Consider the following 11,727-nt stretch of genomic DNA (forward strand, 5'->3'; position numbering starts at 1 on the left):
TACAGAAGTAGTTTAGGGTATCCAGAATGAGTTACAGCACTGCTCTAGCATGTTATTGCTTAACAGAGAAATCTAGATTCAAATCTGTCCTGAGGCTAAAGGCTGCAGATTCTATTTCATTCCCCTTTTTCCTTAGGCCTTCATAAATCTGCCAGTGTCCCACTCCAGTCAAAAAACTTTCCTTCTCTCATGAACGTATAAACCTGAGTGCACTACTTTGACGGAATATTGTGTGGAACCTCTTCCTTCAGATTTGAGTTAAATTCAAAATCCAGTGAGTATCAAGAAAAAGGTAAAACACATTAGTAGGATATGGAAAGTCTCATCTCTGCTGGCTGTAGGCAGGACAAAGTTCAGTAAATGATATGCCAAACTGGAAAGGCCGATGAACCATCATCTCTCTCCATTTCATTTTGACAGCATCAACACCTTCATCTTTAAACACTTAAATTTTTGTCGCTAGCACTGCTGTATGCTATTTTCTGAACCCAGAAAATAATATGCTTTACATATCATAGAAGAAGGATTCACTATCTACTAAACAATCTCCAAATTTGAAGCAAAATGCAGCCCACTAGCCTGTAATTTCTTGGAACACTGATCACATGAGCAGTGTATTAGTTTTAACACCAACCTGTGGAGATATCAAATACCAGTTAAAAGAAAGCTGCCCAAGAATTCCTTTTGAGAAGTAATATATACAAGTCCAGCATGACTAGAAGGCACTGAAATATCTACATTTAAATAAAATCCAGTCTCATTAGGTTGCTTATTAGTTTTGACCACACAAGCTCATTATTGAATAAATAGCCTATTAGTGATTAGGTGAGTGTAGTATTTCAAAACTACGAAAAGAATAGTCTTAATGCTGTAGGACTTATATTGGATTATTTTCTGCTGCAGCATAAGTTCAGATTAATTGTTAATGTTTTTGTAGGGGAAAAAATATTCTATCCAGCCTGCAGTGGATCAAATGTGCACCAGAAAAGTGCCAGCAGAAAAGTGGCAAAGTCTTTTCATATCTAAATAAAGTGAAACAGGTTTGTGTCAGCTTTCACCACACTGGATTTGTCCAACTGATGTAAAGCAATATAAAAATGTGTGTTTGTTTTGAACTGACCATGATCAGTAAAACCAAACGCAGGAGAAATTTCTGAGAGTCCCCAGTGTGTGTGTTTCAGTGAACTGGCTTCATATTATCACAGGATTTTTCAGCACTCTGGGTGTAGTAACACTCTAAGCCATGGCTGCTTAGCACCTCTCACCACAAGGTACAGCCTGCAAAGAGAAATAACTTCTTGACAGCTTTCCGCACGTCGGAGGGCTTGGTGATTTTTTTGTTCGTTTTTGTTTTTGTGTGCTTTTCATGAAATTTAGAAAACATTTGAGTGACCTTTTGTTTGTATGGATGAAATCCTGATCTGTACAGAAAAGGGCAGAGGACTAATTAGGTTTTTCTGCCCAAAGGTGGCTCCCACCCCAATGAAGTCCATGCACTCTTGCTACAAGGGCAGAGACAGCCTGATATAGAGAGAGTAAAAGGAACCTGTGAAACCCCATGACTACATCAGGCCATGCAGGAGCTTGAACTACATCAGTTCAAATTGCATCAGTTCATCACTAGTGCTGAAATGAAGCTCCAGCCTTTTTGCTATGCCTGCTGCTAAAGCTTTTATGTATACAAACATACATTCATACACACAATCTCTTTGATAAACTGCTATGTTTATTTCTGTTTGTGTTTAAAAATAAGTATTTCTAATGTGCTGGTTGGAACAATCATTTTTAGCCATAAGTATCATGTTCAAAAGCTGCACAAATTTAGTTGAAAGCTTTAAAATAAATAAAATTTAAAGAAGGTAAATAGAATAGCTGGGACTTGTCTTAAAAAGAAAAACATAAAGAATGCATAAGGGAATGTAGTTGGTAGAGGGGTGATAATCAAAGACAATTGCAGAAGAAAAAAAAAAAAACTAAATTAACACTACGCCTGTAAAAGAGAATGGCAAAGTTAAATCTGAAAGTAAAGTTGGCAGATATATAACATTGCTGGATATATTCACAGTTTCAACCCAGAGAAAAGCAAAGAAACATATAAAAAACCCATAAAATAAAAGAAAATATGCTTCTGGTTAAAATAAAATTAAAAATCATAGAAAAAATGCTTTCTGTTTTCTCCCGAATTTGGCTTCATATCAAATGTCAACATAGGAGTGACCTTGCATTCTAAAATGTGATAGATCCAGCAAGTACTGTACCACTTAATTTTTCCACCTTTGCAAGGCAGCCTTGGGCTGTTCTCTGTTGTGTGTTGCTTTCTCACAGTGTGAGCGCCCTTAGCTGGTACATACTGTTAATCGTTGCTTTTTAATGTGAATCACTGCTAGTTTCTTGAATATTTAAAGCAGCCATGCTAGAGAGCGAAATGCTCTCAGGCAACAGAAGCTGCCCTCTTTCTTTCCAGTGAAGACTGCTATTTCCAAGCTTTACTTTCAGGCTGATGTCGAATTATGGGCAGAGGTGCTCACAGTTGTCTCTAGATCCAGGTAACTCTCCATTTGGGTACCAGTGGATGAGTTAACTTCCTCTTCCTTGCTCAGTGCAAACAGGGAGTAGGGAAAAAGGAAGGCTGTCAGGGTGACCCAGCCCCCAGCTGGAGTTCACAGAAGCAGCTCAGGTTCAGCAGAAGCACGTTGGTGGGGCATACAGTACAGCAGGCCTTCACTTAGCTGATGGACCTTCACACCACTTGTAATCCAGGTCAGGAGGTGCCTAAGCAATCATGTGCAGCTTTAGTCACAGAGAGGGTACAAACTATGCACACATCTTTGAGTAAGGAATTCTAATTCTCATCCCCTGATGCATGCTTCCTCAGTGGCTCAGCATCTCTGATGCTGCTTTTCCTTACAACTCTTCTTGCATGACCTCAATCACTCTCCAAGTTAATTAGTTTGATTCTAATCAGTAAGATAATTAACATCTCATTTTAAGCAAGAAAATAGTTCTCTTCATTTCAGTGCTGTATTCTTAAATCTGACCTTTGCCTCCAACTCAATAACTCTAGAAAAACTTCACCTGATAGCAAATCCATGTTAAGTGCTGACCAGGAGTGAGAATCCCAGTGAATTTTAATATTAGAAGGACTTTTCAGCTCTGACTCTGAAGAAATACAGTGATCACTACATGAATTACTGTTTAAGTTTCCTTTGAAGATGAGTGTATAATGGTGACTATTCAGTCAGTGCACATTGTTGGAAAAAAACCTTCTTCAAAACTTCAACCTCCTGTGTGGAGCTGAGTAACCTTGAGTCCTTTGACAAGTGAAAAACAACTCTATGTTGCAGGATATTTTTATGCCATAAGTAACGTAATAAGGCAAAGTGAGAAAAGCTGCAAACAGAGGCATTTTCAGGAATTGGGAGACCTTTCAAGGGAGAGAGTTTCAGAAAAATTTAGGCAACGTAACTTATCTTTGGGAGAGATTTGCCTTCACCTGTAAAGCTGAAAGAAGTCATATTTGTCTTTGAAAATGCAAAAGGAGCATAGATCTCTTGCATTTCATTTGCTAATAGTCAACAAAATCTCAGGGGGTAAAAACTTAATCTATACCCAGCAATTTCTAACATTACTGACTATATGAGACTGATTTCCACATAGTTTAAACAACTATTCCTTCTTCCAGCCTTGGTACTTTAACTCAATTGTCATTAAAGACATTTCCAGTACAGCAAAACTTTGATCATGAGGCAGTGACTGTGATGTGCTGTGCCATTCAGATGAGTGCTTATTTTTTAGTTCCTTCTCTAAGACGATAATAAGCTTACAAGGTACTCTGTAACTGCATGAAGACTTCATCAAAGCAAAGATTTCTGCAGATTTTGGGAAAACGTGTGAATTGCACTGCCTAAAAGGTTTTAAATGATTGGGTTATTAAAGACTGAATTGTAAGGATGTAGCAGAAAGGGGCACATTAAAAATGAGTGACAACGTTTCCCAGTTTGAGCACATAACAACACAGCCTTAATATTCTCCTTGCACTGTTTGGAATTTCTGCATAAAATTTCTTGAAGCGGTGACTTTTGGTTGTTTGACAGATTCAAACTGACAGTCTACAGGTGAATGGCTTTCTGCCACGTTACTAGTCTTGAGTCATTCAGGAGTGCAGTGACAAGTACATATTATGTGTAGGCACTCATCTTACCAAGGGCCAAGCAGTAAAAATCCTCCTAAAAAATGGCTTCACTGACTTAAGCAAGTTTGTGTCATGCTTCAGGATGCATAGAATTTGTTCCAAGTACAGAGCTTCCTTTCACATTTGATTGCTCCTTTTTTATTCAGTGAAGATAAGCTCTCCTAGTGCTATAATTTGTAGAGCAGTTGTTGGTTTCACAAAGTGAGGCACTAACTTACAGCCACCTCCATCTTTTATTCTAAGCCTCATTCCAGCTTTGGAAGGGTCACCAAGATTTTAAAAGGCTAAATGAGCAAATCCCATTTCTTTCTTGAATAATTTGGTATTTATATTACTGGTTTAAGTAGTCAGATTTTACATCCTTCCCCCCCCCCCCACCCTCCCAACAAAATGTATAGAGTAATTACAATCTAAAACATGCAGTCAACGTTGCATGGTTTGCTTTCATATTCCTGAAGGGAATAATGCTCTCTTAACAACTCAGAAAATGTTTCCTTTTAGGATAACATAAGTTCTATTATTTGGCATATAAATTAGCAGTACCTGGCTTGTGTGGAAATCCCTACTGTTCTGCTGTAAGTGACCACCTCCAGTAATAGGGCCAAAGCTTCACCCAATGGGGAAACCTTCACCTTCAGTGTTCTTCAAAAGTTGTTTTTTCTTAGATTGGTTTCTTCACCTTCAGATCTAGCTTAAAGATAGAGAAAGTAATCACTGAAACAACAGTAACTTTGTCTAGGGATTGCATTAATGCCCTTGTGTTACAATATTTTAAATAACATAGCCATGTACTTCATTATGGTGGAAGATAATAGGTTCATTTTGCCTACAATCTTCCACTTGAGAGAACTGTGATGTCCTTTGGAAACATGTAGCAGCATTGCAAAAAAGGCTGAATTTGATGTCAAATCTGTGTAACATCAGCTTAAACATCAAGAAAATTTATAGGGCCAAGACCCATCACAGCCCTTTGGCTCCACTTACAGCTTGATTTTACAGCAAAATCCTCCTGCTTAGATTTTGGAATATATCTCACTGTATTGTGCTATATGATTTTCAGGCTGTTAATGGATTACAGTGGAAGTCACAGTGGGAAATAAGAATTAATACAGTTTGCCAGCCATCCTCAGCAGAAAGATATCTCACACTCTTCCAAACCACAGTCACCTGGCAGTGCAGCAATTCTAGGCTGCTCTTTGGAGATGTCGAAAGATCTCATTGCCCAGTACAAAATTTAGGGATTTTGGGGTCACTTTCTTGGGGCTTGATGCTTATTATGGGCTTTGAATCTGGTTGTTAATAATATTTCAAAGAATACTTAAAATATTTTTTTACTAATTTCATAAATATTTATACAGTGACAATCAGGGAAGCAGCTACCCTGATTACAAGCTACTTTCAGAAGACACTAATGAAATCCAAAAATTAAAAACAAACAAACTGATCATTATAATTTTAGTTGCTAAATACCTTGACCTTATGCTTAATTTTAGCTCTTCTCACAAAATGGTGTCTTAGTCATCCTTGTTGTACTGACAGAACGTTCAAAGAAAGTCTTCTCTTTCCAGTAAATCTAATATTGCTGTCTGACTCACTGATACTGCAGTGTTTTATCTATAAATATTTAAAACAACAATCTGCATTTGATTATATATTTTATGTAACTATTTACCCCACCTGTATTGTTTTCCTTATTTTCCTCCACATGTTCAAAGATTAGAACATGTTTATCATTTTACTCAATATTTTCTGCCTCCAAACACTGATTTTTGGTGAAGGAGCAGAATGTCACTAGGACTGGCTGACATTATTGATGGAGCAGCACTGAAACACAGAGCAGTCATGTTTCTGCTCCATCCCAAGAATGACAGCTACTGTAGACTTTACTGAGGCATTCCCTCCCTTGCTTCCTTTCCAGTTTACAGGATTCAGGCTCAAGCTTCGTGAATCAAAGAACATTTATAATAGAATCAATTCCATCCTAGAAGGAAAGATCATTTGTTTTATCACAGATCTCTCATTTACAGTCAAAATCATTTCCATTATGACCACAATAAGATTAATACGTATAAAAATATGTCATTGAGTATCTCCACTACAATTTGTTGTTCTATTAGGGCTCACCAGAAGGTAGTGAATCAGGCTGAAAATTTCACTAAAATCCTAGTGTGAGTCGTAATGGGCTGTGAACTGTTCTTCACCTCCATGCTCAGGTGACCAAATTCCATCTTCAGCCCAGAGCAAACCCTGTGGATCTCTGATTGCCTCTCTCCATGGAGGGAGGCAGCATGTGGATTAAATTTTAGTGTGCAAAGAGAACTCATCAGTTATATTTATTAAAATCTTTCCTTTATATAAACTGAGAAGTTAAAAAAATATACATGATTTGGTCTGCTCCCCAGGTCATTTTGTTTCCTACTGTTCCTAAAGTCTTCACGTTGCCTTTTACAGACAAGTTGCAGAAGGAGGTATATAACGTCACTTATAGTTGGGCTGTGCATCTGCATCTATTGGGCATAGCAGACTGTCAAGTAGGGCTAAATATGAGTATAATAATCGCAGCTTGACTTCAACCTTGTCAACAAAATCAAGATGACTTTTTTTTGGCGCAGTCTGTCTTTGAATAGTGCTAATATGACAAAAACATAAAGCAGAAAAAATGTATTTGTTGCTGAAGCATACAATTTTGACAATTTCTTTGAAATTACTAACTTCTGAACAACACTACTCCTCAAATTTAAGCAACTTGGAGCCCACTAGTTTTAAGTTATTTCATCAACATAGGTAGATAACATTCTGAAATTAATTATCAAAGCGGTGTATTTCATTTTTTTTACCTTATTAGTCATCTGTGAGTACTTTTTCTCTACTTTAATATTTAGAATCACAGAATCATGGAATTGCTCATGTTGGAAAAGACTTTAAAGATCATCAAGTCCAACAACAACCTAACCATACTATACCCTAACTCTAACAACCCTGAGCACCAGTTTTGCTTTAGACAAGCAGTTTCTTCGGGTTTCTTTTGTTTGCTCTTAGGAACTCCTTTCCTCCATAATTAAAATATTAAAATCTCCCAAACATTTATAGGTGAGAGCAACTGTCTATGTAGCAGCCAGAGTCACTGATATACAGCCATGAGAATCAGAAATTCATGTTGCTGGTGGCAGTCTGTTTTTCTGACAGTCATATGTGCAACTTTCATTAATGATGATTGTTCATCTACTTTTCCAAGCTTTAAAGAAACAAGGAAAATTACACTATACGAAACGTCCTAGACATGGGACAGACTTCTTCAATGCCACAGTCTGTTCACCTGGCATTCAGAGGTGAAATAAAGTCATCCAAAAATAGAGTTAATTTAGGGTCAAAGTGAGCAACGGTTTACTCCTGAATGCATTGCATTGTCTTTGATTACTTACTCCTTTATGTATCTTGAAAATTAAGGGCAGGTTTTTTCAATTCTTATGCTTTCAGCAGACTAATAATGAAAATTTGCAGTGTTTTCTCTATATATCTTTAATTGTTGTAGGGATTTTTTTTTTCTTAAATTCCTTTGTTGAAACTGGTAATCTATGTCACTATATGAAATATAAAATAAATAAATAAATAAGATGTCTAAATGGATTCTGACTGAAAACAATGTATGTACGAAGTAATCCAACTTCCAAATCCATACTGAAGTATTTCTGCAGGAGAGATGTCAAACATTCTGGAGAACAAAAACCTCAGTGGATGCTCCCAGCTAACAGAAGTTACACTTTGGGAAAAACTATCTACTCTGTTGTACATGAAGGCTTTGTGCAAAATGGGGAAAAGAGGGCCAGACGGAGACCTTTGTATTTAGAAAGTGATCATTCTGTCCTTTGAGCAAAGAGCCAGGCTTGCTATTAGAACTTGCTTTCTTAGTTACAGCAGTAAGAAGTTTAATTTTAAAAACACAGCACATTTAGTAGCTATTTAGGCTAAAGCCCAAGAAAGAAAAAAAAGGCAGGCAGAAGCTTTGGGAAAATGTTATAAGTTATTGGGCCAAATATGTATATCATATATATGCATGTATATAAAGCATATATATTTTATATAGATACATACTGTATATATATATATACATATATATATATATACAGTATTTCTTGCCAGTAAAAAATGTATGTGGGGCAAAGGAGGTTACAGACATACCCATCTACAGCAGGCGCACAGTGAGGCCGTGTCTGGGATCCACAGACCCGATGTGTGTGCACGGGGACTGCTTTCTGGCATTGCCAAAGCCCACTCATTTCTAATGCAAGTGAGGAGATCTTCCACAGCCCCTTTCGCTGTCCTCTGTTCCCTGAGCTCTCTGAGCACGCCGGCTCTGCCTGCTCATCCCTTCCCATTACAAATGTCACATCCCCATCTGCTGCCCCCGAGCTCGCTGTGCTGGCAGGCTCACACAGGCAGAAGCAGCAGCTGACGTTATTCAGCCCAGTGTGTCACACTGGCAATCCAAAGGCAATTACTAGCATTTTCTGCAGAAAAAAAATGGAAAAACACTGCTGTGTGTCCCTTTTAATGCCTCTAGCGCAGACCAGGACCTACCTCCAGCATCACCACGTCCAGCTCTTCACCCAGGCACAGTACAGCTTATCTGCTCAGGGTGACAGTGAGTGCTTTTCTCCAGCCAACTTAGATGGTGGCTGAATGATTGCTCTTGCTTCCCAGAACCTCCTGAGGAGTAAGCTATGCTTTTGTAATACCTGAATTATGTAGAATTTTCCTTCTGTCTCCATCCCAAATGGTGCCAGCAGCTGTGTGTTACCACGGTCAGCAGGACTTCCCTTGTGTAAAATTATCTGTGCTTCTCTGTTTTATCAAATAATAACACTCAGAAAGAGTCCTGAAAAACACATTTTACAGGAACTGCTTCTTCTGATAATTACATATTTGGCGACAGAGGGTGAGGGGGTGAAGAAAAGCTATTTTCCCATCTGCAGCAAATCCTGACAGCTTCTTAAAAACAACAGTAATGAGGGAGAGAAAAAGGAGATATTTGTGAAGTAATTCAGTGTTGGATTCGTGCTGTAGCTGCACACTGGGCCTTCCTTGACTAATTTAATTTTATGTTGGGGAGTTTTGCACAGCTAAGTGGAACTCTTGGCAAAGTACAGATATGTCAGAATCTGTGGTTCTCACTGAATGTTTGAAGGCAAAAGTACTCAGTGAATGGCTTATTTTACACAGAATTTGTTCAAATTCTGACTGAGCCAGGACTGAGCCAGGGGATGAAGAAAAAAAAAAAGGATCAAAAGTTCACTGACCCAATAAATAGAAGAAAAAGGAAAAATTAAAACATGTCTTTATCAATGACTCAACACAATGAGTTCTTTGTCTCAGTCTTCTCTGGCAGTCCTGGTTGATGAAAAACTATGAGCTAGCAGTGTGTGTTTGTAGCCTGAAAAACCAACTATATCCTGGTTTCCACTAGAAGAGGGATGGTCAGCAGGGAGAGGGAAGTGGTTGTTCCCCTCTACTCTGCCCTCATAAGGACCCAGCTGGAGTACTGCATCCAGGTCAGTGGCCCCTGACACAGGAAAAATGTGCAGCTTTTGGAGAGGGTCCAGAGGAGGGCCATGAAGATGATCCAAGGGCTGGAACACCTCTCCTATGAAGACAGGCTAAAGGAAATGTGCTTGTTTAAGGCTGCAAGGAGACATCATTATGGCCTTCCAATATTTAAAAGGAGTTTATAAACATGAGGGAAATCTACTTTTCACAAGGGTAGATTGATAATGATGGGATGATGGGGAATGATTTTAAACAAAAGAGGGGAGATTTAGATTAGATCTCAGGGAGAAGTTGTGTACTCAGAGAGTGGTGAGGTGCTGGAACAGGTTGCCCAGAAAGGCTGTGGATGCCCCATCTCTGGAATTGTTTAAGGACAGGATGAATGTGTCCTGGGCAGCCTGATCTATTACCTGATCTATCAGCTGGCAACCCTGTCCATGGTAGGGGGTAGGAACTTGATGATCCTTGAGGTCCCTTCCAACCCTAGCCATTCTATGATTCTATGGTTCTGTGATTCTTTACTGAATCCAAGCAATCTCCTTGGTCCTAAAAGACTCCTCTTTGTTGGGAAGCCCTGACAGTGTGTTAGGAGAAGTTTGGAAGGGAAGCAAGTAAAATAACAAATTTTGTCAACTACAGGCACCAACAGAAGAGAGAGAAGTACTGTAGCAACTCTGCCTGGAGTACGGGAGCAAAGTTCTACCTTCAGCTTTCCCGTCCACACTGCAGTGCCTGGGTGACACTGGGGCATGCTGCCTGTATGAACCTGACCCTACAGAAATTCTGCCTTCTCCTCACAGGAGGGAGCACAGTGCAGCCGTCATCAACGGTGCAGTGAGTGGAAACATTCAATTATGGGCAGAAGAGAGGCCTAAGGCCTTGGAAAGGTCTTTGCTTTATAAAGTTGTGGCTCCTGCACTCTATGTCGCAATCCTAGCTGCTGGCATGTGTAACCATAGCCCTTCAGCATGGAGCCACACTATAAAAGTCTGCTGCATAAGCTGCTGAGCACAGATGGTTATCTGTAAATATCTCTATTTAGATACAGAAACACTAGTTCTACCTCTACCTACTGTAAACTTCTGTAACATCTGTAAGGTATTAAAACACAGATTTATGAAAAAACATGGGGCATGTATTTGATTCCAAGTTACTGTTGTTTTTCTCCCACTTTTAGTATCTGTTACTAAATAAACATAGCGCTCAGTCTAACAACCAGAATTATTCAGGACAACAGTGAGCTTGGAACACTGACACTAAAACCTTTTTGAGGTTTTGTCTTGCTATTGTTGGACACGTGAAAAGGGTACAAGAGGACATCACGGTGAAATTGCTCCATGGACAGGTAATAGTAACAAGTAAAACAGAAAAAGAAAAGTAGAATTTGGTTATCATTCTTTCTGGCTGCATATTAACTAATGTTTTAGGTTAAGAGGAAACTATTTATAGCTCTAGTAACCTGAATCAATCTTAAGCAGTAACACTCAGTGCTCAGAAGATCCTGACATGGTCTGAGGACTGATTGCATCTCAGATGTTTTCTACTGCCACTTGGATATAATTGTGGCTTCTTGTTTCCAGCCAAAGCACAGTTTTGCTTCTTACATTTTTATTGATTTTGTCTTAGATTGTCAAACTAGCTATTTTGAAACTGTTTTTAGTATTTTTATTTCTATGCTTCACCCCAACTCTCCTTTTTTTTTTTTTTTAATTTTTCCTTTCCTGGTCCTCAATTTTAAATATTTCTCTCCGTGTTAAGTGAGATTAAAAGCTTTACTTCCACTAATTTTCATACTTTGAGCAGCCTGAAAGAGCTGGTTAGTTCTGATTTTCATGGTTTTGGTCGTTTTGCAGCAATCTGCCAGGTACAGCACAACCCAGTGGCCAGTGTGTGCACAGCTTCTCCATGGGCACATTTAATGGGAAAAACAAATCAAAGCAAAACATGCTTTAATTCACTAAGCCTAAAAGTTGAGTATGAAAAGAGCTTTC

This window comes from Centrocercus urophasianus, unplaced genomic scaffold, assembly GCF_019232065.1.
Source record: "Centrocercus urophasianus isolate 14NV4802_14NV808 unplaced genomic scaffold, USGS_Curo_1.0 seq_11, whole genome shotgun sequence".
NCBI lineage: Eukaryota > Metazoa > Chordata > Aves > Galliformes > Phasianidae > Centrocercus > Centrocercus urophasianus.